The 25,055-nt window shown below is 41.1% G+C and overlaps 1 protein-coding gene across 6 annotated transcripts in view; it reads right to left on the bottom strand.

Annotated features, from left to right (window-relative positions):
- HS3ST5 (heparan sulfate-glucosamine 3-sulfotransferase 5) overlaps positions 1 to 25,055 on the bottom strand; it is a 261,651-nt gene that overhangs the window by 102,960 nt on the left and 133,636 nt on the right. Inside the window, exon 1 of one of the 6 annotated variants that reach the window (XM_054023066.1) lies at positions 23,922 to 23,967. The exons of the other annotated variants lie outside the window; for them this stretch is intronic. The gene's annotated coding sequence lies outside the window, so the exon portion shown is untranslated. Of the gene's footprint in view, positions 1 to 23,921; positions 23,968 to 25,055 lie in introns of those variants that run through there. 6 annotated transcript variants of the gene reach the window in all.

Raw genomic sequence — 25,055 nt, 5'->3', positions numbered from 1 at the left:
TACTTATTAATTATTATTAAGTATTAATTTGAATATACCACTCCCAATCTCCAGACTGATGTTGAGCACAACCAGATAACAGCGCCTGTCTCAGTGTGATGAGATGTGTACCTCTTACAGACAATGTGAGGCAAACCCACAGCCAAACCAGGGCTGCTGGCTCAGCTGCTCCTCTAACAGATCCCCTTCCGGATTCCTGATTTTGTCCCTGTGACCTTCACTCCCATCCCTGTTTTTTTTAATTGTTGTCCCCCCAAATCATTTGAGACTGGGTCTGGTAACTCCTCCCCTTAGGCTGAAGGGCTTTAGCTGTGGACAGACTTTCACCCACCCATCCCCAGAGCCTCAATACATGCTACTCTAACAAAGCTGAGGTGTGTCCCCACTCAAGCATGTAGCAACAACTCAGCTGCACTGACTTATCCTTCCAACAGAGTCTGCAGTGACTCAGCCCTCAGGAATGTGGCAGCAGCCTATCCCTTAACTGAGCCCCCCCCCCCCCCCCCCAGGTTCAGGTATTTCCCCAATCCCACCAGAGCTGGAGATCAGTCTGTGCAACAGCACTACCCAGCCAGGAACTCTTCTGCTGCCTCACAGTGTGATCAGGTTCTCAGACTCCTAACCTGCTCTTGATCCAGTTTCGTTCCCCAGCCATGCCCAAGTCTTGTCCTTGCCCTATCCCAGGGATCGGCAATCTTTGGCACGCGGCCCGTCAGGGAAATCTGCTGGTGGGCTGGGACGGTTTGTTTACCTGCAACGTCCACAGGTTCGGCCGACTGCAGCTCCCACTGGCCGCAGTTCGCCATTCCAGGCCAATGGGGGCTGTGGGAAGCGGCGGCCAGCCACATCCCTTGGCCCACGCAGCTTCCCACAGCCCCCATTGGCCTGGAACAGCGAACCGCAGCCAGTGGGAACTGCGATTGGCCGAACCTGTGGACGCTGCAGGAAAACAAACTGTCCTGGCCCGTCAGTAGATTTCCCTGATGGGCCGTGTGCCAAAGGTTCCCAATCCCTGCCCTACCCTAATTTTGCTCCAGCCCTGCCTCTGCTTCCTGGCCCTCTGATTGATCACCCAGCTTCAACCCCTGGCTTCTCTATGTATTCTGATCTTGGTTCTGATCCTGACCTGTCCCCAGATCTTGATTTCAGCACTAATCTTGACTCTACATCCAGCTTTGACCTCCATTCCAACTAGTAGGCCTGATTACTGGGAGGCATTGCCTGAGAGACAAGGAATGGGTTGTCTCCTGTCTCATGTGAGCCTGAGAAGTCAACTAACATACCTGGCTGCACTTGTAGGGCGGACAAGCCCCAATTAAAGAGGAGTCCCAGCTGAGGGAGAAGCTGGGTGGCTGCTATGGAGGCAGAAAGTCGAGAGCAGAAGGCCAGAGAGCTGGGCTGGTGGGAGATGGAGGATTTTCTGACCCCGAAATGAAGTCACTCTAGAAACTGAAGAAGAGTCTATGAGAGAGGTAGAATGGATACCAAGGGGGGCAGGGAAAGCAGAATCAGATGATGATTATGATGATGGATTTGATATATAAGCAAAAAGCATAGCTGAGGAATGTTGTAAAATCCCTAGCTGAAGAGATAAGATTAGGTGATGTTAACCCAGTGAAAGTAACTGACTGGATTAAAAGAAATCCTAGGGGACAATGTAAGAGCTAGGAGGCTGCAAGATGGTGATTTTTTATTTGAATGTAAAAAACAAAGAGCAAGCGGATATGCTGCTAAAAATTAAAATGCTAAGGAAGGTTGTTGAGATCCCAATGCAGAGGAGTAATATTTCTTTAAGGATTTATAATATCTATAACCCATGTGGGAAATTACAAAGTTTGGAGATACAAGAAATAGTAAAGAATGCTAAAAGAATATATATGTGCTGACCTAAACAGTCATAAGAAATTGTGGAAATTAAGACGACTGATAAAAATGGTACATGCTTAGAAAAGTTCATTGATGAAAACAATTTAGTGATTTTAAATGATGGTACTCCAGGTAGATTTAATACAGCAGAAGATAGTTTTTCCTGCTTAGACCTGGGAATTATAATAGCAGATATTGCAAGTAAATGCAACTGGGAAATATATAAAGAAGAAGGAATGGAGAGTGATCATTTTCCTATCCTTATTACTTTTCAAGGGCAAAGTAAGGTTGAAGGTAATGGAAAATTACCCATTTGGAATTTGAAGAAAGCTAGCTGGCTATTTACAAGTAAATGTACTGAATTTTTGAATAATCATTGTGTGAATGATGACCGAGAATTTCAATGAGAATATAATAAAGGGATTCATAGCATACTGAAGTACCCCAAAACTAAAAACTCACCTCCATGATGGAATTCGTTGTGCAAAATAGCAGTTAAAGAAATGAACAATGCCTACAACAAGGAAAAAATACCATGAATAGTGAAGATCTATAGAAGTAAGGCAATAACACAAGGAATTATATATATATATATATATATAAAAAAAAGTTGGAGGAAGTACCATGAGTGGACAAACAAAGATATCAAGACATCAGAAATACACAGGCCAATTAGAAGAATGAATGGAATTCAGACTAAGAGTAGCCACATCCCAGGTCTTATTGGGACTGACAACATAGTTAGAAGTTTGGATAAAGAGAAAGAAGTTTTAGCAGCATCTTTCTGATGGGTGAGTAATGATGAAAACCTAAGTGAAGTTTTCCATCTGATTAATAGACAATTCGTTGAAGGGAATCATGATCTACTATGCAGTCGGGGTAAACATGAAGATACTATACTGAATGGTTTTGTATGTGAAAACTTGAGAAAGCTATTGATATCAGCAAGAATACATCTCCAGGTAAAGATAATACATGTAATAATGTTTAAATAACCCTCAAACTTCTTTCAGAGAGAGACCTTCGAATTATCCCTGTATGGAAAAAAGGAATGATACCGGTAGGGCAGAAACATGAAGTAGTAATTCAAATACGAAAACCAGGCAAACTATCCACATATGCGGATTCCTGTAAAGACATCCTTATGTCCTGTCTGGGTAAAATTATGGAGAGAATGGTGAATGAAAAATTGGTTGCCTATTTAGAAAATAGTGGAATTACAGATAAAGTCCAGAGCAGTTTTAGGCGGGGAAGATGCAACATTGATCACATCGCTAAATTAGAAACAAATAAAAAAGAGTGAGGTGAAAGGGTTTCATGTTAATAGCTGTCTTTCTAGATACTGAAAAGGTGTATGACATATTATGGATGCAAGGCTTATTGTAGAAAGTAGACACACTAGGGATAAGGGGAAGAATCTATGGGTGGATTAGAGAATTTTTGAGTAAAAAGGACTGTACAGGTCAGAATTGGAAAAATTATGTGAAATATGTATAATATTAAAAATGGTACACGACAGGGAAGTGTTACCAGCCCAACCTTATTTAATATTATGATAAATGATCTCTCAAAACAAGTAAGTGCCTGGGTAGGTGTTACTAATTGCAGATGATTGTGCTCTGTGGGTTATGAGCAGGAATATTGAGATGGCAGAAAAAAGAATTGACAAAGTGTTATGAGAGACCTCTGACTGGGGAAATGCATGGGGTTTCAAGTTCTCCATTGCTAAAGCCAAAGGACTGATCTTACAAAAAGGAAAATTACAAAGGAATGTAAACTGAATCTGTAAGGAGAACAAATAGATATAGTTAAAAGGTTGAAATTCTTAGGGGTAAATTACTTTGGAAAGATCATATAAAGTAGGTTAAAGAGAAATGTACAGGAAGGATTAACCTGCTTAAGTCTTCCTGGGACTAATTGGGGGGTGGGGAGCAAATAAGAAAACATTGCTGATGGTATACAGAGCCATAATCAGACAAGTTATTGACTCTGGCTGGCCAGCTTTTGGGACAAAAATCAGAATTTACAAAATTACATTTAATACAAGACCAGGCACTACGAAGTGCATGTGGTGCATTTATTGCAACACCTCTGTGCACATTACAGGTAGCTTCTAGTGAAATGCCAATTATACTACACATGAAACTATTGGACCTAACATTCTGAGCCAAAGTTAGTGGGAACTGCAATGATGAAAGTACCAGACACATTTCTGGGGATTTCTGTTGGGAATTTGATAGGCGAACTATAGCACACAATGTTAGAACTCCACATACCGTTCGCGTTAAAGTGTGGATGCAGGAATTGAAGGACAAGGTAAAACTGCACCCAAAACTAATTTTCCCATGACTAACAGTTTTGGCTTCATTCAAAGTCACATGTCCAAACATGGATTTAGATTCATTTTATAAATTTAAGGGTAAAAAAGACAGTACATATTAAAAATTAAGTGTACCAGTATATAGGTGAAAAGTGGAGTCAGTTTTGTCAAGTATGTACAGATGGTTTCAAAAAAGAAAACACCAAAACCAAGAAGAATAAGGATGGCATATTGTACACCAAAATTGGGAATCAGTACATCAAAGAATCTGACTATACAGCTGTCATGACAGCCGAACTAATAGGAATTATGCTAACATTAAACTGGATCTGGGATATACACCCAGCAGAAACAGTCATTTTTTCAGATTCAATCTCAGGCCTTATGGTGATAAAAAAGGGTGTCTCAGTAAGTAGAAGTGATTTAATCAATGAAATTATATTTCTAATAAGTTAGTACAGATGGGGGATACATGTAGCATTAGCCTGGATCCCAGAGCATATTGGGATAATAGGGAATGAAATGGTGGACAAAGCAGCAAAAAACACTGTAAAAATTGGAAGGATTGACATAGAAATACCCTTGAGTAAACAGGAATTCAAAAGCCTAGTACAGAAAAAATTTAAAAGAGAATGGCAGAAAATGTGGACGACTGAAAAATGAGGAAGATGTTTTGAATTGTGCCCTACAGTTGAGGATTATGACATACTTCAGGGCCTGGATAGGACAAATGAAGTGCTTTTGTTTAGAGTACTTACTGGTCATTGTGGCTTAAGCAAAAATCTTTTTCAAATCAATAGACACAAAGATGGGCTATGTACACTGTAAGATGGAAGAAAATTGATTATCTTGTATGGGTATGTAAGGGCTTTGATAAAGAAAGAAAAGCTTTTTGATTAATTTGAATGTCTTTAACATAATGTAATTTGTTTTACCTTATTTAGTAAAAACATCAGGAAAATGGGGTATTAGAAAGGTGCTGTTACATTACTTGAAAGACACAGGGCAGAGTGAGAGGATAAAAACAGCTAAATATTGAAGAATTACACTTGGTGGCACCTATAGAGTACTCAGCCAAGTCTGATTTGCCATTAAAAAAAAGAAAATAAAAAGAAAAAAGGAGGAGGCTGGGCTGGGGCTGGCTAACTAACCGAGCTGGTCAGCCTGCGGTATGCAGGCTGGGAGAGACAGAGCTGGGGCTTGGAACTCAGAGGCAGTTTTGGCTGGCAGCTGGTTGGCTGAACAGAGCTGGAAATACAGGCTGAGAGAGCGAGACTGGAATTATGTTGGCAAATGAGAGAGAAGGAGCAAGGGATAAGGAATGGCTTCAGAGTAGGAAGAAGAAGAAGATGAAAAAAAATCATAAAAATATCTGTATCTGAAGAAAAGGGAGCAGACAAGGATGGAAAAAAAAGTGTAAGGAAAAGGACCGACATCTTATAATTATCAAATCACTAGCTGAAGATGTAAAGATAGGAGATGTTAATCCCCTGAAAACAGTGGAATGGATTAGGTGAATTATCACAGATATATTAGGAGCTAAAAGAATTCAGGGTGGAGATTTATTAATGGAATATACACATAAAGAACAGGATGGGAAATGTCTTAAACAACTGTAGGGAAAATAAAAGTAATTTGCCATTACCTAAATTTATGACAGAAGCAAGATGAGTAACAGATGGGGTTCCACTAGGCATGACTAAGGATAAAATTTAAAAGGGGTATAGGTGAGAACCAAGTGCTGTTTGTTAAGCAACTGATTAGCAGGAGTGGGGAAGAAACACCACCCACAGCAATCTGAGTAACATTTAATGATACAATGCTACCCAATAGGGTTAATATAGGATATCAGCTCTTCTGTGTTATACCATATATACTAGTACCTTTGAGATGCTATAGATGTCAAAGATTTGACCATGTGATGTCTGTCTGTAAGCGGAAAATGAATGTAAGTGGTGAATGTGGAGGAGAGCACTCATATGAGGACTGTTCTGAAGGAAGAGAACTAAAATGCAGCAATTGTTGGGACAAGCATAGTGCAGCATACAAAGGGTGTGTGACAGCAGAACAAGCTAGAGAGATGCAGACAATTAAAGCTATCCATAAAATTTCCTATGCAGAACCAATCAAAAGATAGTCACAGCAGAATGTGGAGAAGATGAAAAATGCCACTAAGGGAAAAGAACCACTGGTACAACACCACACAGTTAAGGGCAGGAAAGATAATATAAGGGGAATAGATGAAGATGTACTGCTTGTAGGCAAAGAGAAATTTACAGTATTAATCATACAAATAATTGCACTTTACAGACAGGGAAGCAAAAGAATACAAATTATAACAAAAGCATCAGAAAAATATTTGTATATAGGCAATTTCTTAATAGACCACATTCATGCAATTTTAAATGTACATAATAATGCAGCTTAAATAACATGGTTCTAATATTTTTTCTGGAATGCACTTTGTTTAATAACACATGGTCAAGAATTAGAGAAAACTGTTTTTGAAGTGGAAAATAAACCTGATGTGATGGGTACAAGAAACATGGTTACCAAGAAATTTATGTTTAGACTTCCAAGATATGATGTAATCAGGCCTGATAGAAATAACAAGAGGAGGAGGGGTCTGTATATTTATAAAAGACTGTCTTAGTTATGTTGAAATAGATGTACAGGACTTAAGTTTTAAGTAAAACACTGTTGAGATTCCTTTGGAGAATAATAGCACCTTTAGATGGATCTATAATTTTACAACCCATGTAAAAATCTAGACAATCTAGAATTGGAAGAGTTAGCTAAGTGTGTCAAAGGCCTGTATATTTGTTGAGACCTTTATAGCCACAATGAATTATGGGGAAGCAGGAAAAGGGATTATAATGGCAAATATTTGGAACAGTTCATTGACATGCACAACCTGTTATTGCTCAATACTGGAGCACCTACTAGGTTGAATTTGGTGCGTGAAACCTTTTCATGTTTAGATCTGGAAATTGCAACAAGTAATATAGCAAGTGCAGTAAAAGCTTTGTTATCTGGCATGTTGGAGGAATAGGGGGGGTGCCAGTAAGTAAAAAATTCCGGTTAACTAAGAGGGAGGGAATTAGGGCGTGGGAGGGGGCACGGGGGCTGGGGGTTAGGGTGCAGGGTGCCAGATCCGGATGGCACTCACCTCGGGCGGCTCCCCACAAGTGGTGACATGTCCCTGCTACTCCTAGGCAGAGGCACGGCTAGGCGGCTCTATGTGCTGCCCCTGCCCTGCCCTGAGCGCTGGCTCCACAGCTCCCATTGGCCAAGAATGGTGGCCAATGGGAGTTGCGGGGGCGGCACCTGCAGGCGGAGGCAGTGTGCAGAACCTCCTGCTGCACCTCCACCTAGAAGAAGCCAGGACATGTCGCTACTTGCAGGGAGCCGCCCAAAGTGACCGCCACCCGGATCCGGCACCGCACACGCCCTCCTGAGCCCTAACCTCCTGCCCTGAACCTCTTCCTGCACCCAAACTCCCTCCAAGAACCCACCTCCTGCACTCCCTCCTGCATGTCAAACCCCTTGTGGTCATTCCACCATCTAGGAGCAGCAGGGATCTGTCGCCACTTCCAGGGAGCCATGCGGAGCCAGAAAGGAAGCCTGCTAGTCCGGCACCAACTGGACTATAAACCAGACTTTCAATGAAGATCAGAAATGCCGGATAGAGCTTTCCGGTTGGTAAAATGCCGGATAACACAGCTTTGACTGTAAATGCAGTTGGGAGATCTATAAAGATGTAATTGGAAGTGATCACTTGAAAACACTGAAGGAATTCCTACCACGAGCCTTAGAAAAGCAAAATGAGGAATCTTTAAGAGTAAATGTGCTGAATATCTAAGTACCAATTGCATAAGCGATAATCCAGAGGAATTTCATGATAATATAATAAAGGGAGTTATAGCTAGATTGGCTGCTGTTGCACTTAGGACATCAAATGACCACAAACTCAGAAATCCAGTTTCCTGGTGGAATGAAAATTGTTAAGCATACAAATAAGCAAAACGTACAATGCATAGCATCAACTCAATGAACTATAAGAGATTTAAATTCACAAAGAATTATTAAGGCAAAGAAAGAGTTAGAGAAAGTATTATGGGAAAATGAACAAAGATTCTAAAGATTTAGAGATATATAAACAAGTTAAAATCAATGGGATACAGAGTAAAAATAAAATGTATACCTGGTCTTATAATGGAATGATAGAACTTTCTACTTTAACTTAGCAAAGGAAACATTTTAGCAAAAGAGCTCCAAAAAATTAGTAGGAGCAATACAAATCAAAGTAAAGGTTTTGTGAACAAAAAATGAATGTTTGCTGAAGAAAATTGTGAGCTCTTATATGGCTAGGTAGAATATAAAGATGATTTATTAAATGAAAATTTCAGCATACAAGAACTCAAAAAAAAGCTATAGACAAAAGTAAAAACACAGCCCCAGGTAAAGATAGCCTATGTACTGCAATGCTCAAGCATCTACCAGAGGGCAGTTTAAGAGGTTTGTTGAAATTATGTAATAATAAATGGGGAAAAGGAATACTACAGGCAGAATGGAACCAAGACCAGATGCATGGAGGCTTATTGCCCTCACATTGTGTGTGAGCAAAATTATGGAAAGACTGATAAATGAAAGATTAGTAGCACACTCGGAAGTGAAATTATAAACTGTGTACAAAGTTGTGTCAGAAAAGGAAGATGCAGAGTGGATCATATTGTAATACAAAATACAAAAACCCTGGGGAAGAGAGAGTTTATGATAGCTGTCTTTTTGGACGTTGAAAAAGTGAATGACATGCACTGTAGGTCTTGCTGTATAAAATAACTACAATTGGAATAAGAGACTCTTAAGGCATACAAGGCATGGTGTGGGGGGTGGCTTTGTTGAATATTTTAAAATATACTGATGGCACTGCAAATGTGAGTGTTCTCAGCCGAGCTGTGTTTAATGTCATGATTAATAATCTCCCGGAGAGTATATGCGGACGACAGGGCAATATGGGCCAAACACCAAAGACTTAAGATAGCTGTGGAGAGAACCAATGAGGCACTTTGGAGGATTTCAGAAAGGGGAGATTGTGACATACCACCCCTGCCCTGCAGCCTTGGGTGCCTTACAATGCCTTGCTGAAGTAGCTCCCACCTGGGCCACTCACAAACAGTCTTCCAGCATGCAAGCTATACCCTGAGTGTCTGTAGCCTGCCAGCTTGTCAACCACATTTGGGTTACACTCTGGCTCCCACCAGCCTTAGTTATACAGCAAGGTGACCCCAATACACCCCCAGTCTTAGATTTACCCCCCAGAAATGTATATCCTTTGCTGCCCAGCCCTCTCCTGGACAATACAAGTTACATTAAGTCAGTTATTTCTTTAAAAGTAATAATATGTTCTGATAGGGTGCCTACCCCACACAGGATTAGAAGTGCTTAATCATGCCCTGTCCTGGAAGGAGCGATGGAGTGGAGTCCTCCAAGCAGCCCAGAGAGGCTGAGTGAAGCACAACCAATCAGGAAGGAGTTGCAGGGAGCAACCAATCTGGGCCCAGCAGGCTCAGATAAAAGGGAGCTGCAGGGCAGAGTAGGATCACTCACTGATAAGAGCTCAGGGATTAAGAACTGCATCCGTGCAGGGCTGTGAGAACTGTAAATACCTTGAACAGAGCAGTGGCTGGCTCCTGGCACTGAGCAACTGAGGCCCTGAGATAAGCTGAAAAAGGTGCTGGGGCCAAGGGGGAAATAGAGCAGGGAAATAGAGCAGCATTGACAGAGGGGAAACAGGAGGCTGCTATTTACAGGGTCCTTGGCTGGGGACCAGAGTAGTGGGTGGGCTTGGGTGACTCCCTCACACCCATACTTGTCAGTGAGGAAGTGGCTGGATTGTTGGATAGAGATACCCTCCCTCAGAAGGGGGAAATACAGATGACGACCTAGCCAGAGGGCTGAGTTGAGAAGAGGACACTGCGGTTCTGGGAGCTAAGAGAAGAGCAATGGCCTGTGCCAGTGTGCAGACCCTGGACATAGGCGTCTGCCTTGAGCTAATCCCCAGAATGACCAGGAGGAAGCGCCAGTCTGGTGAAGAGGGCTGCATGCCATGACTTATGCATACACCTTGTCACACCAAATGGAGTTTCTCAGACACTTTGATTTAAACACACTGGATAAATAATAGATAAAACAATTACAAAGAGATTCTAAGTGAGTATAAGTAATGAGAGATAAAGGTCAGAAATAGTTACAAGAAAAAAAGATGTCTACTAATACCCAACTTAAACTATATCAGATTCAAGCAAAATTTTCATCACATGCTTTCAGCAGTCTTACTGACCAAACCCTGTAGGTCAGGACCCTTTCTCCCAGAGTCCGACAACTGTTTCCTTCCTTTGTCGCTTCAGGGTCTGTGAATACAATGGGCAAGGAGGTGGGGGGAGGTTTGGGGTGTTTATCCCTCCTTTTCATAGTTTCAGTCCCTCTCTCAGAAAACATTTCCAGCTGGGCACCAGAAGACAAAGTCTATGTGGAAAGATGTTTCCTGCTGCTTTTTTCTCACCTATTTGAACTTTTTTTGTTTCCCTCCCTGCTTGATGACTCTTTTACTGCTTAAATGCAAATTAAGCAGAACATACGTTCCTTGTTTAGGACAGACCTCTTTGCCAACCTCAGTTTTGTCGGGGCTGTAGGATTTGGAACATGTATTAATAGCATCATACAAGGAAATGTTAACTTCACATACAGTATTGCCACACATTTTATCAGCACAACACTGACCAGCAAATTTTTCATATCTTACAAGGCATAACATAAGATATATAACTTAAATCAAAATTATTACAGTAGTGTGTAGGGTATGAGCACAAGGTATCCTGTCACAGATAGTTGGGGATTTAAGTTCTCACTAGCTTAAAAAAGGAATGATCTTCACCGTAATGAAGAATGGAACCTATATCTCTCTATACAAGAAAAAAAATGCAGATAGTTCAAAGATTTTACATTTTTAGGAGTATGTTTGATAAACTAACTTTGAAGGGTCATATAGATGATATCAAGACTAAATGTAAAGATAGGTTGAAGCTGCTTAAAAGGATTGCTAGCAACAATTGGGTGCAGATAAGAATATATTGCTGATACTTTATAGCAGGAATCGGCAACCTTTGGCATGCGGCCCACTAGGGTAAGCACCCTGGCGGGCCAGGCCAGTTTGTTTACCTGCTGCATCCGCAGGTTTGGCTGATCGCGGTTCCCACTGGCTGTGGTTCACTGCTCCAGGCCAATGGGGGCGTCGGGAAGCGGCACGGGCTGACAGATGTGCTGGCCACTGCTTCCCACAGCTCCCATTGGCCTGGAGCAGTGAACCGTGGCTAGTGCGAGCCACGATTGGCCAAACCTGTGGATGCAACAGGTAAACAAACTGGCATGGCCCGCCAGGGTGGTTATCCTGGTGGGCTGCGTGCCAAACATTGCTGATCCCTGCTTTATAGGGTACTAATAAGACCAGCTATACATTATGGATGCCACGTCGTTAATTCAGCATCTAAATCAACATTTAAAACATTAGACCTAATCGAAGCTAAGTTCTGTGACTCGCATGTGGTGAAAGTATTATGACTCTTATGTATGCTGCGGATAGCAACCAGAAAAATGCTAATAAATTTGAGGAAATTGTTAGATCTAGCTTCTTGGGCTAAGTAATGGAAATTGTGAAGAGAAGAGTACTAAATAAATATACGAGGACTGCTGGAAATTAAGTAGACAAAAAGTAACTGGATGCCACAAACTCCCACATGTTAACAGGGTCAAAAAGTTGGTAAGAGGCTTGGGTGAAAAGGAAAGTTGGAAGAAATTAAAATCTTTAGTCATGGAAAATCAGACTATAACTGGATGGATGTCTCTCCAGATGTGGATCTGGAATTATATAATAAAACAGAGGGAAGAGCGGAACCATTAAATATGACAACTAAGATTTATGAGTTTATACAGGGCAAATTTTGTCAGCATTGCCAAATCTATACTGATGGCCCTAGAGATAACAACACAGGCCCAGTGGGAATGACCTTTTGTATCCCTGAATTTGGGATTAAGACATCTATGAGTATCTAGTTGACCTGAATAAGGGGTATATGCCCAATTATGACAGCTAGCTCATCTGATTCTTTACCAGGTATAACAGGAATTAGAAAGAGAGCCTAGGAAAGCAGGAATGACTTAATAAATTAAATGCTGTTCTTGATTACACAAATAGTATAGTTAGGTATACATATAACAATAGTGTGGATTCTGGTGCATGTCAGGATACCAGGCAATGAAATGGCAGACAAAGCAGAGAAAAATGCCATAGAAAATGAGGAGGTTGATATAAATATCCCTCTGAATAGGAAGGACTTCAAAAGTTTGGTTGAGAGATCTTAAGAAAAATGGCAAGAACCATGGACCAAAGAGAAAAGGACAAAAGTTCTCTGCAATGTGTCCTAAACTTGGAGGATAATGGTATCCTTAATAGCTATGATAGAAGAAGCGGAGTAATTATATTTAGAAGGATAACAGGTCACTGTGACCTGAATGGTAGTGTGTGTTTACTAGACAAGCGCAAAGATAGTTTGTGCACCACACACAAAGTCCATGAAACAGTTGAGCATCTGCAGTGGCAATGCAGGGAGAATTACAGAGAAAGAAAGATTCTTTATGAAGAACTGAGATGCCTCAAGGTGAAAGAATATAGGCTGAAAGGATTGGCGAGAGTACCAGGAAAGTGTGGTAGCATTAAAAAAGCATTATTTTGCTATTTTTGAGGCTAAGGGACTGGGTGAGAGGATGAATATTTTTGCTTATATGAAAACTGCAATAGGTGCTGGTTATAGACCACATGCTGAGGCTGCTGCATCATAAAATAAGAGGAAAAGAAACAAAAAGGAGGCCATAGGGAGGAGAGGAAGGAACCCTGCAGTTCCTCTCTGGGAGTACAGAGTAGAGAAATTGAGAAGATCAAGGAGGAAGCTAAAGAGGAGAATAAGCCCTGGGATCCTCTCATAAGCAGAGAAGACTAGCAAGCAACCAAAAGAGAGACAGATCAGCTACTAAGGTGGCACAGTCTCTATTGATGTGCCCTGAAAGAAAGGCAAGAACTGTACTTCCAGGGAAAGAGAGCCCTGGGAAGCATTTAACTGGGGACAAATCCAGGGAAAGGTGAGAAGGATATAAAGTCAAGCCCAAGGAGGGTGGAAGTGTGTTTATGTTTTGTGACAAAGTTCCTCCTCCATCTTGGTGGGTCCTGCGCTTATTGGCAGATTTTCTTGCCTCAGAGATTCACCATGTGGGTTGGGGAACAGCCCAGAGACCTTCCCTTCTGGAAGAACCCACAGTCCAGGTCAATTGGGAGGTTTGGGGGGAAACCCAGGCCCACCCTCTACTCCAGGTTCCAGCCCAGGGTCCTGTGGACTGTAGCTGTCTATAGTGCCTCCTGTAACAGCTGCAACTCCCTAGGCTATTTCCCCATGGCCTCCTCCAAACACCTTCCTTATTCTCACCACAGCACCTTCCTCCTGGTGTCTGATAACGCTTGTGCTCCTCAGTCCTCCAGCAGTATACCTATACCCTCTCCTTGCACCTCTTGCTCCCAGCTCCTCACACTCTCACCACAAATTGAAGTGAGCTCCTTTTAAAACACAGGTGCCCTGATTAGCCTGCCTTAATTGATTCTAGCAGCTTCTTCTTAATTGGCTCCAGGTGTTCTAATTAGCCTGCCTGCCTTAACTGGTTCTAGCAGGTTCCTGATTACTCTAGTACAGCCCCTGCTCTAGTCACTCAGGGAACAGAAAACTACTCATCCAGTGACCAGTATATTTGCCCTTTACCAGACTCCTGTACCCCACTGGTCTGGGTCTGTCACAGTTTATATTTGTTGGGGATTCCAGGGGAGTGCCCTGGCTCTGAAAGAATGGTGAACTTTGAGATGTTGGTGGGGAGAAGGCCTGAGAAGGCAGGATAAGAAGAAGACCAGGGAGGTAGCAGCAAGGAGTTTTGTAGAGCAGACCATGTCTGCTGGTTATAGAGTCCCTGGGCTGGAACCAGTGTAGCAGGAAAGCTTGGGTTCTACTACTAGACCCCCAAAAAGGTGGTGTGAAGCCCATTTCTCACCAAAAGAATAATGACACTTGAAGCTCTGAGAGAAGGGTGAGGACCCTGGGGCCCAGAGATGAGGCCAAAGACCTTTTGTGAGGACAATGGTACCTTTTGTTTTATTGGACTTTGTTACTCCCAGAAGCGGTGGAAACAAAGCGTGACCTGGATGGAAGACTGAGCTCTGGGATGAGAGACCATGCCAGGGCCAGACTGGCTGCTGGAATGGGGAGGCCGTTGGGGAACTCTATGCCAGGCCCAGACGCAAGTACACTCCTTCAGACTCAACATTGGCCATCTCACTTCTCCCTTTGATATTTTGTTCCCTGGTGTCTTACACTGTAATTAACGTTAGCTGCTGTGTGCATCAGCAGATGAATTTGGTTTGTGAAAATAATCCAAAATGGAGAACAATCCATTTATATAGTGAGGGAGGAGCTTCTTCTAATTAGGGAAGAACAGTGCTAGGGAACTACATACACCACTGAGTGCAGTCAGTCTGGTTTAACCATGAGTATTTCCATACCCCCCCAAACCATGAGTCTATTCTCAAAAATCATGATATCTATACACAAATAATAAATGTGCATTCCCTTTATTTGCATTTTAGTTTCTGAGTCGTTAGTATTCGCTTGCTTGGTGTTTTCAAGCATTTCTCTGCAAGAGAATAGAAATGTACTAAATGAAAGCTGAGATTTGCATCCACTGATTCCAACAGCTATCCCAAATATCATGAGACTTGAGATAAAATCATGGGACTCAGCAACACTGAGCTATCAAGGAGCTGGAGTGACTCAAGGTTCTTTCAAAAGGCATGCTTCTCTGTGAATATATTACTTACATACATACACAAACAGTCTATCTTGTTAATTTTATTCATTCTTACCTGCAGGCTGTAACCACATTTATTTTTTTTTAAAAGTGTGATGCCCCTGAAACCTGGCTACAGGACTTGTTATCACCCTCAACCCCTCCTCACACAAGGCAATGTGGCATTTATTATTAGTAGATGACAGATGAAAGAGAGAGAAAACAGAATGAAGTTAGGCAAAAGCAGACAAAAGAAACTAGAGACGGGGGGAGGGGGGGAGATAGAGGATAAAGAAAAGGGGAAGGAGACACAGACAGAGCAGAATGAGACAATCCAACAATGGGCTTCTTTTATTACATATTTTACTGGCTCACTATTTCTATTGTAATGAGGTTTGATTTTTTTAAAATTTAGTTTTGAATAGTGCAGTGGTAGTGATTATCAGAACAGGCTCTGAGTACTTTTAACCAGCTAGTCTTCAGAAGTTCCTAAGCCCATCTTATAAAAATTCAGTTAGCATTATAATTGACTATTAGAATACATCATCACACAATAAAATCATCACTGCGCTGTTGCGGAAATACTCAACAAAGCTGCAGTCCCAAGAAAGGGCCATTCTCTTCTATGGATTTGTGAGAATTATTACAGCAGAGCAAATATCCTAGGGCAGTAGTCATGAAGAAATGAGAGGAGCCTTCTGTACATGCTGTTTTTCCTCATCTAAATAAGCAAAGCTGAGCAAAACTCCACTGAGTTGGTCATGTGACAATCAGTTTTTTTTTTCTATGTTATCTACATCTACGGGTAGCGTTGTCAATTTTTTATTTTCAGAAAACCAAAATGGAAGACCCTTGCCCCACCCCTGCTCTGCCTCTTTCTCTGAGGCCATGTCTCTGTCCCTCCCTTCTCTGAGGCCCTGCTCCCCACTCACTCCATCCTGCTTCCTACCGTCGCTCCCTCTCCCCCACCCTTGCTCACTTGCTCATTGTAACCGGGCTGGGGCAGGGAGTTGCGGTGTGAGAGGGGGTGAGGGCTCTGAGGTGGGGCTGGAAATTAATGGTTTGGGCTACAGGAGGGAGCTTCGGGCTGGGGCAGCAGGTTGGGGTATGGGAGGGAGTATAGGCTCTGGGCTGGGAGTACAGGCTCTGGGGTGGGGCCAGAAATGAGGAGTTCAGAGAGCAGGAGAAGGCTCCGGGCTGGGGGCTTCGGTCTGGGGCAGGGTTTGGGGCATGGGAGCTGTGGAGCTGGTGCTCAGGGTGGTGGCAGCGCCTGGAGCCCCCATGGCCATCCTAACACCTAGGAGCCAGAGGGTGATGCCGGCAGCTTCCCGCCGCAGGCAGACAACTAGTCTTTTAACAGCCCAGTCAGCAGTGCTGACCGAAGCCACCAGGATCCCTTTTCAACCAGGTGTTCTGGTCGAAAACCAAACATCTGGCAACCCCATCTGCAGATCGTAATTTGCAGAAGATTTTAGATCGTGGTCTGCTTTCTTAGAGGGTTTCTTGTACATAATGAAAAGCAAAAGTTACACATAAGAACATAAGAATGGCCGTACTGGGTCAGACCAAAGGTCCATCTAGCCCAGTATCCTGTCTACCGACAGTGGCCAATGCCAGGTGCCCCAGAGGGAGTGGACCTAACAGGCAATGATCAAGTGATCTCTCTCCTGCCATCCATCTCCATCCTCTGACAAACAGAGGCTAGGGACACCATTCCTTACCCATCCTGGATAATAGCCATTAATGGACTTAACCACCATGAATTTATCCAGTTCTTTTTTAAATGCTGTTCTAGTCCTAGCCTTCACAACCTCCCCAGGTAAGGAGTTCCACAAGTTGACTGTGCGCTGCATGAAGAAGAACTTCCTTGTATTTGTTTTAAACCTGCTGCCTATTAATTTCATTTGGTGACCCCTAGTTCTTGTATTATGGGAATAAGTAAATAACTTTTCCTTATCCACTTTCTCCACATCACTCATGATTTTATATACCTCTATCATATCCCCCCTTAGTCTCCTCTTTTCCAAGCTGAAGAGTCCTGCCTCTTTAATCTCTCCTCATATCGGACCCATTCCAAACCCCTATTCATTTTAGTTGCCCTTTTCTGAACCTTTTCTAGTGCCAATATCTTTTTTGAGATGAGGAGACCACATCTGTACGCAGTATTCGAGATGTGGGCGTACCATCGATTTATATAAGGGCAATAATATATTCTCAGTCTTATTCTCTATCCCCTTTTTAAAGATTCCTAACATCCTGTTTGCTTTTTTGACCGCCTCTGCACACTGCGTGGACATCTTCAGAGAACTATCCACGATGACTCCAAGATCTTTCTCCTGACTTGTTGTAGCTAAATTAGCCCCCATCATATTGTATGTATAGTTGGGGTTATTTTTTCCAATGTGCATTACTTTACATTTATCCACATTAAATTTCATTTGCCATTTTGTTGCCCAATCACTTAGTTTTGTGAGATCTTTTTGAAGTTCGTCACAGTCTGCTTTGGTCTTAACTATCTTGAGCAGTTTAGTATCATCTGCAAACTTTGCCACCTCACTGTTTACTCCTTTCTCCAGATCTTTATGGATAAGTTGAATAGGATTGGTCCGAGGACTGACCCTTGGGGAACACCACTAGTTACCTCTCTCCATTCTGAGAATTTACCATTAATTCCTACCCTTTGTTCCCAGTCTTTTAACCAGTTCTCAATCCATGAAAGGACCTTCCCTTTTATCCCATGTAAGAGCCTTTGGTGAGACACCCTGTATCTTTAAGTACAATTACCTTATCTTCAGAACAGATTGAATAGCATTCCAGGGTCTTAGGGCTTGCTCCTGCTCTGAAGTGAAAGACAAATCTCCCACTAACTTTCCTGACATGGGATTAGGCCGCTCGGCCTGGATCCTGAAAGCTCACGTGTGGGTAGAAACCTGCACCCACATTGGGCCCTAGAATTAGGATCACAGTTTCATGTACAGTGAGTGCTGCAGAAGAACAAAGCATTATGTAGAAATCAGATAATTCTCTAAGAACTCTCAAAGAATACAGAAAGGCAGAGAAATGGTGCAAACAAATAGAGTTCATTCTGGGCAAAAATTTAGCTCGGATATATCTATTTAAGCTAGGAGTAAGTCCATTGTCCTCAGAGAAAGCCCATTGAAATCACTGGATTTATTCCCTATTTGTTATGTTGTACTGTAACAGAGCACAATTTTGGCTTTTCGTTGTTGTTGTTAGCTATAAATTCAAAACCACAATTAGTTTGCAAATGTACCACATGCATTTTGCAGAAATGAAGTATTTAGTGCAAAATACATATTTTGCACATGCCTAAATAGCTGAAGTCACAGTGCCAGAATACATTAAAAATTAAAATAAAAACAGCATTTACAATAAAATACATTTGTACTGAAGTACCAGAGTTAGGTGACCCTCCACTTATGATTGCCAACTTGACAGTAAATCCTAAAGGAGAAAGTATGACAAGCGAGATAGGAGGTGACACAAACTCTGTTGATGAAGCTGTGTAGGTACAGTATTCTGGCCAAGAACAGATTAATACAGTAAGTTGTTGTTTGTCTCAAAGGGCTTAATTAAAAACAAAAGCCTATAAAGTGGTTGCTGAATTAATGATGTTTGATCATGCGGTCTTCCCAAGAGGACACAAGGCAAGCTCCCTTGGCTTCTCTATAATCTCTAGAGACCTAGCAGGCTTTCAACCATTTCCCTTAGACTTGGGCAAGCCGCTGCAGAGTTGCTGGTCTCTGCTCAGTGTTAAGAACATAAGAATGGACATGTTGGGTCAGACCAATGATCTATATAGTCCAATATCCTGTCTTCTGACAGTGGCCAGTGCCAGAGGCTTCAGAGGGAATGAACAAAACAGGGCAATTATCGAATAATCCATCACCTATTATCCAGTCCCTGTTTCTGGCAGCCAGAGATTTAGGGACACCCAGAGCAAGGGGTTGCATCTATGACCATCTTGGTTAATAACAATTGATGGACCTATCCTCCATGTGCTTATTTAATTCTTTCTTGAACCCAGTTATACTTTTGGCCTTCATAACATCCTCTGGCAATGAGTTCCACAGGTTGACTGTGTATTGTGGGAAGAAGTACTTCCGTATGCTTGTTTTCTACCTGCTGCTTATTAATTTGATTGGGTGACCCCAGTTCCAGTTATGTGAAAGGGTAAATAACACTTTTTTCTTCACCCCCCACTATTCATTATTTTATTGGTGTCTATCATATTCCCCCTTGATCTTCTTTTCTAAAATGAATACTCCCAATTTTTTAATCTCTTCTTAAGGAAACTGTTCCCTACCACTAATCATTTTTGTTGCCTTCTCTGTACTTTTCCCAATTCTAATATATCTTTTTGGGGAGATGGGGGGACCAGAACTGTGAATGTTAAATTATGCTAAAGTAGAGATAGGGGCAAGTACGTGCTTCTTAATTAAATTTTTTGTGTCCTTTTAATATTGAAAAAAAAAATCAAGAAAAAAAACACATTGTGATTGCTTCTTTGCAACCCACTTAATTATTAGTGTGAGCCTAAGACAGGCTTGGCTAGAAAAATTGCAAATAATAGCTGTAAAACAGCAGAATCATTGCATGAATCATTGATATGCAAAAGAGTTAGGTTTGGCAGAATTATTATAATTTTGATGGTTAATATAGAGGTTTATTTTTAAGCATATTTTTCAGTTTTATCAATTTAAACTGTCATGTGTGTTGGGGTACCATTAAAATTGTCCAAAAACCATGGCCTAAAAACCAGAGCACCTCAAGTTTTGTAACAGGAAAAACAATAAGATTTAGCTATATGAAAGTACAAAGTGTTTGGACTTTGAGTTAAATAAAAATCCCCTTGCAGAAGCTAAGAAATGTTGACATTAAGGAATCATAGTATGTGCCCTAAAATTCCCCTTCTAATAGATGGGTGAGGATAATATACTTATGATATACACATACTGATCTATAACATTGAAATGAAGGATTGCTAATGATAACATTAACAGCGTTGTTAGCTATATTTTTAATAAATTGCAATTATGGATATTGAGACAGTATTAGATAAGGTAACACGCAGGCCAAGACTTTGCCTGGCATGAGGGTATTTTTGTTAATTTCTTTGACATAGTTTTCTGCTTTGTTTAAAATATTATTGTTGGCAAGATAAGTAATGTGTTGTGTTGGAAAATGTAAGTAAGAAGTAAAAATGATAAACAAAAATTCTGTTTTTCTAGGAAACTTAGAAACAGGGTGACCTAGGGTAACATGACCCAGGGTAACATGACCCAGAAACTGTAAATTCAGAAAGATAATTGTACAGATTGGGTGATTAAAGCTTGTGCATGAGTAATATTTGCATTATGTAAAATTCAGTGGATAAATTCTGATTTGAGGAAAATTAAGTACTGGAGAATGTGAAAATGTAGACGAATACATGTAAAAAATGACTCCAAAGCTGGAGAAATGCCGGATCAGAAACTGACAAATGAGACTAGACCAAGAGATTGGGGAGGGGATGACCACCATGGAGGAAGGACTGACTTCTTGGCACCCTGGAATGCAGTAACGTGCGCCCATTTACTGATCTGTCTTGTTTGGCATAAATGTATGTCCAGACTCTATAAATGACAATAATTATGTCTGAAATTGTATTAAAGGCAAAACTGAAGTGGTAGTAAGCCTAAATTGAGTGGATGTGACTCAATTTCCCACTCTAAACTCCCACCTACTGGGGGGAGGTGTCAGACAATTTCTTAATGACAGACACTGAGATTCAAAAAGTTAAAGTTTTATAAACTGTTAGAAAACAAATATCACATGTTAAAACATATAAAGTAAACATCCTTAAATCAATCCATCAGACCTGTTTTTACTATTCAATCACTAATCCATTTGTAACAAGCCTTAATGCAGAAATCTTGGATTAAGTTCCAGATAGGCAACTTGATTATCACAAATACAATTTGTCTGTGTGTGTGTGTGTGTGTTGAAATTGACATTTACCATTAAAAACTGAATCCTTCCAAGCCTAAAAACAAAGCACTGTGATCAGTGACAGTTCTGTATCACTTTATGGGCCAGATACTGTGCCCATTGAAGTCAGTGGAAAACTCTCATTGGGAGTTCATAGAATCTTATGGACCCTATACCTTAGATTTACCATCCCTAATCAAAGGCATTTAGAGAGAGAAAATAGTCAGATAGTAAAATAAGGTAACATCTTTTATGGCTGCAAGTCTCTGAGATAGATCCTCAGCTGGAGTAATGCAGCATGGTTCCACTGTACTTATCTACACCAGCTAAGGATCTGGCCCTCCAATTATTTATGTTCATTGTGACATGGTGTCTCTACAATATGGTCCTCAGCCATTTCATTGCCTCTGATTGATCTGTCAAATGTTGAGAAGTGGGATGAAAGAGGTAAGATGAAAGAAAATGGAAAGGCTGAAAAACAAGCTTAGATAAAATATTCATTACTGATAGTAATTATAAACAGAAAATAGGAAACAGAAATTCCATATTAGCAGAAGAAATTATGAAGCACCAAAGCCATCCATCTGTAACACCCGTCAAGTATTTTTCTGCACGGATTTTTGTTGCAATAGTTTGGGGTGGGAAAAAAATCCCTTGGACCTTAATTATTGGCCAGATTCTGTCTGCCACCTTTGTCAGTACTACTCAATGTAAGTAATTGCCTGAGTAGTCTTATTGAAGTCAAATGGGACTACTATGTGAGTAAGCACTAATCAACATGAGTCAAGGTTGAAGAATTTGCCCCTCTGTGAACAAAAACTCTTTTTTTGTTTTTAAAGTTGGTAACTTAATTGCTGTCTATAGAGACTATTGTTCACATTAGGCTATTCTAGCATCTGCTTTCAAGGTTAGGCTGGGAAAAAACTGTGGATGAAGAAACCTTTATTATCTAACTAGTCAATACTAAAAAGCCCAGAAAAACCAATAAACATAGACTCATGTGATGAAATATTGCTAAGGGAACCTGATTGTGGGTCCACTTCCGCTTCCACTGAAGCCAATGACAAAACTTCTTCTGACTTCAGTGGGAGCACGATTAAGTCCAAAATACCTCAGCCTGTAAACTGTAAAAGTTAAATTGCTATTTGCCAGATGGTAAATATGCTCCTTCATACGCTCACAAAGTGAACTGACTTGTACCCAAGTTAAACTGTTTCTGATCCTTACAGAACTACATGTATTTGTTATGATGAATCAAGCCATTCTGATTGGCCATTTTCAGGCCTGGTACTGGAATCCTTTCATTATAGCACACATTTTCAAACACAAAACATAAGCAGATATCAAACTAGCCATTTTGACATGCTTCCCATTTTTGTAAATATTACTAGGATTAATTGGTTCAGTGTGCAAAGCCAGGGAAAACATTAATTCCCTAGAATATTAGATATTTTTCCACTGAATAAAATCAAGTATTGAATTCATTGTCATTGTTTTTGTGATGTTAAAGCTAGCATCACTGAGACACGGTTGAAAACCTAATAGACTCAAAAGCATATCAGAGCAAACTCTACAGCCTAGAAACTGCCCAAGAATGAATGGATTTGAATTACATGTCAATGCCAGAGAGAGGCTGTTCAGTCAGATCACTGGTGAAGTTTATTGAACTCCAGTATTGGTTTCCTGAGCAACATTAGTTCTATTGAGTAACAGAAAATTGCAGTTAATGCCTTGTGTTATCACGTTCAATCATTTTAATGTTCTCACACAGAAACTTCCCTCCCCATTATAAAAGAGCAGTATGGAAAAAAAGCATGATTATACTTCCATGCCAAACTTGTCAGGCTTTGCTATCTGAGAATTCCACACAGCTTTTTGAGACCGGAGTAGCCTTCTTAGGTTTCTAAGGCACCCTAATTATGTACATTTCAGAGTGCAGAATTCTTTAATTGAAGCCAGCACACAATCAGATGTTGTTCTTTCACAAATATTCAGAAACATCATCTGCCAAGATCAAGAGTAATTGAACTGATATCTTCTGGGTTTTATCTGCAGCTTTGTTGCATATTTTTTCATTTTCTTTAGAAGGCTTTAACACAAAGAAAGAACATGCCTAGAGTCCCACAGAGGTGTTTTGACATTAGGCTTAATAAAGCATGAAGAACTCATTAATAAATAATGTTCTGCTAGGTTAACAAATAAAGCTGAATGCATCGGCTAGGCCCAGGAGTAAATTACATCGTGCATGCAGCCAAGCGACTTGTTAAAATGATTGCAATGGTCCCTTCTCTGCACCGCATTTGGCACAGCCCAACACAATGCTGCGCACATAAAAACACCACATCATGTACCTTCAATTATAATGTTGCCTGTCAATTTTTATTTGCATGGTGTGAGCCTGAAGTGTTTGTAAACAAGCCTTTGTGACACTGACAAAGAGCTATGTATACAATATTGTTAATCTTTGCTGAGAGAGCATCCACTGAAGTTTCAAAGAAAAAGACCTCTCTTGTACTCACTGAATAATGCATCATTCCGTTCTTACGGCAAAGCTGCAAGCCTGATACATGTTACAGTGGACACATTTGAACTGTTGCAGTTATGACTGTCATGGTATTTCCATATGTCCTTATTTTCAAACATTAAAAATCCTGCCATGAAATTTAGATCTGAACCAAGGCTTAGGGTGAAATTTTGGCTCCACTGGAGTCAATGGCAAAAATCTCATGGACTCCAGTAGGGCCAGGATTTCATCAAAAGTATAATAGACCTTGGGAAGTCACATTGTGGGTACGTGTATACTTACCTCCGGGTCCGGCAGTAAGCAATCGATCTTCTCGGATCGATTTATCGCGTCTTGTCTAGACAGGCAGGGGGCTGGACTCGATGACCTTTCAAGGTCCCTTCCAGTTCTAGGAGATGGGATATCTCCATTAATTAGAATTATAAATATGGCAGCTGAGATGGTCTAAGTTTGTAACTTCATATCTGGGAAGGAGGCAGATTTAGATTTAAAACATAAAAACAAAAACCCCCATCATTTTAGAGCCATGTCCAAGAGTTAAGAATCATCCCAGAGTAGAGAATGGCTTCTACAACTTTCCAGCAAACCAAAGCATGCTATTGCCAAGTAAACCAACCAAAAAGTATAGGGGTGGATGCTCAGGTTCCAACTCCTGCAGAGCTCTGACAGCAATGGAATGACTGGTTGCACTACAGATTGGGGAGACAACATTCTATGATGTTCACTGCCCCCTCGTTTCATGGAACTATGCTCTGCTTCGGACTCCTTGTGGCCTCATGCAGAAGCGCTCTGGGACTAGAGACAACCAAGGCTGAGGCAAGCAGATACAGAACTACATGGATTAACAAACGATTCCATCCCATGGAGGCGAGGTGGGGAGAAATACTCAAAACACTGAAGTCCTTGTACATGGTGACAGTGCCTTTCAGCTACAAGCTATGTATAGGGATTAGGATAGGATTTAAGTACAAAAGGTAAAATTGTGAAAATTTATATTGTTTTCATGCATTACATAACAAGCCCTCTTCAGGAAAACTTTCTCCCTTAAATACACATCCTAGGAATAGACATGCAGACTGGGAAAGCAAATGTTTTACTCCTGACTCCAACAACAATATTATCACAGCACACATACCAACTGTTTAAAACAGTTTATAAGAAGACCCAAAACATTCCTCCCAATAGCTACATCTTCCTAACTCCACCTCACAAACTGATGCTGTTCAGAACTAGGCCCTGCTTTTAATGGAAGTAGTTTTTTTAAAAATCTTTCATAAAAGGGTGAGATGCTGCTATGAACAGTATGTGAGAAGATGCAGAGACGTTAGGATGGAACAGGAATAGAAGATAAACTGGTAGATGTGTGGCTCCAATTAAGTTGAATGAGCTGCACATGGTAAAATAAATGCAATACCT

The sequence above is a fragment of the Malaclemys terrapin genome, chromosome 3 (genome assembly GCF_027887155.1).
Source record: "Malaclemys terrapin pileata isolate rMalTer1 chromosome 3, rMalTer1.hap1, whole genome shotgun sequence".
Classification (NCBI taxonomy): Eukaryota; Metazoa; Chordata; order Testudines; family Emydidae; genus Malaclemys; species Malaclemys terrapin.
The sequence above is the reverse complement of the archived record's forward strand: the minus strand, read 5'-3'. Positions and strand labels throughout refer to the sequence as shown.